Here is a 2,093-nt window from a genome sequence, read left to right on the forward strand (position 1 = left end):
GCAGTGGGCATGATCCAGGCCGACCACATTACAGTCAGCTGGCACGTATCAACCAATGGTTGCATACCCCGTCATCAAGCGTGCAGTCAGGCATCCAATTGTTCTATCTTACCTGTTACCTGAATACTCATTCAGGTGTTGTGAGATCTGGCAGGAGGCTGCAATGTTGTCTGCCTGGAACGGACCCCTTGGTGCTGATGGTAATCCCCGCCTGTCTCTTTCCCTGCTAAAAAAGCCACTGAATTTGACTCCATGTTACATGATGTGTGATAAACGTCTAGTCTGCAAAATTGTGCCAAACTTTGCTTTTGTGTTTTGTGTTTTGTGTGTAATATGTCTGTTTTATTGTCGATACAATCTCACAGTACCCAAAGCCCTAATGGCTGTCGACGTGAAAGTGTTGGATGATTTCCGACTGGAGGTGCGATGGTCTGCTGTTGAATCCCCATCAGCCAGTGGTTTCCTTGTGGAGTGGTGGGCCTCCTCTGAGACTGGGAGACATCACCCACACTGGGAAAGACTGAGCAATGAGACCAGCACACTGACCATCACAGGTAAGTCAGTTGGTCAGTTCACCGTTAAGCTCAGGGGCACACATGTTTAATACCACTCCTCATTCCATTCCAGGCATTGCGATGAGCCCGTCCTCCGATTTCTACCTCCACCAGCCTCCCCTGGTGGAGCTAGTTATTTGTAGTATGTGCAGTATTGTCCTAAAGCAGAATGTACATGCATTAAGTGCCCTAAAGCAGTATGTAATGTACATCAACCAAAGTCTTGACAGACCAGTTTTTGTCTTCGCATGAGATTCCTGAAACAGGTTGGAGAATATACCTGAATATACCTGTGACGATACCTGTTGTCCCCAGAAGGTGTGGAGCCCCAGGTGTGCTACACAGTGAGTGTGAGGCCAGAGTGTGGAGCAGAGGCTGGGGAGGCACAGTCAGTACAGGCATTCACCAGGCAGGGAGGTACGTAACACCGTCTACAGCCAACATCACGGTCCTAAGCTTAGCTCATTCATCCATTTGCCGTTACCTGCCTTTTTTCTAGGCTGAAGAACCATCTCTTCAGGCTACATCTTAACTGTCAGTCCCTAGGCCTCTTCACTCCCCTCTTCAATAAGATTAAAAATCACAGCATTGTGACTGCCAATGGCACCTTGTCCTAGCATAGATTTTACCTTATGATGATTGATGTATAGATGATTCACTTACTTTAGACAAATGTACTTAGATAAAAGCGTCTGCTAAATGTCAAAAGTGTAAAAAATAAAGAGAAAAAGAAAGTTGTTGCACCCTCTTCTCCCTTTGTAGTCAAATTTATTGCCGTTTCCGAAATGTTGGTGGCAATAAAGTTAATTTCAGAGGGAGATGAAAGAGTGGGCAACATTTTTGTGCACTTTTGTTACTTCTAGCGTGGGATAACTTGTGACGCTGACCTGGAGTCATTCACCTTCTCTTCCATTGTCTCCGCAGCGCCCTCTGCTGGCCCCAGGGTGCAGGTGCAGGACCTGAGCAGCAGCGCTGTGTTCCTACGGTGGGAGCCGTTGCCTGTGGAGCTGCAGCATGGCTTCATCCGCAACTACAGCCTCTACTACCAGAGTGAGGACGGCTTGACACGTGAGTAGAGCGCCGTTCAACACTTCAGTTCAACACAGCCCCATGTTTTCAGCATCCCCGGAGGACAATCCTGTCAGTTTGTTTGCCCCATGAGCAGGAATACTTTTAATAACGGTGTGGGTGCAGACCTGGGTCGAAATAGTATTTGAAATCATTTAGAAATACTTAAGCTTTTGCTTGAGTCTGCCTGAACTGCCAGATGGATGGGGTTTGCACTTTTAGGACTATTCTATTGGTCCCGTTGTGACAGGCAAACTCAATCAAGCACAGATAAGTATTTGAAATATAAAATACTCAAATACTATTTGAACCCGGGTCTTGAGCGGTGAGCACATGAAGAATGACGTAACTATTCCTAGCTGTGTTTTTGTTGTGTGTTGCAGGGGTGGTGGTAGTACCAGGTGGGCAGCTGCAGTATCGTCTGAGTGGTTTGTCTGGTCTGTATAGGATACATATGGTGGCTCACACCGA

This window comes from Argentina silus, assembly GCF_951799395.1.
Source record: "Argentina silus genome assembly, chromosome: 6".
Classification (NCBI taxonomy): Eukaryota; Metazoa; Chordata; class Actinopteri; order Argentiniformes; family Argentinidae; genus Argentina; species Argentina silus.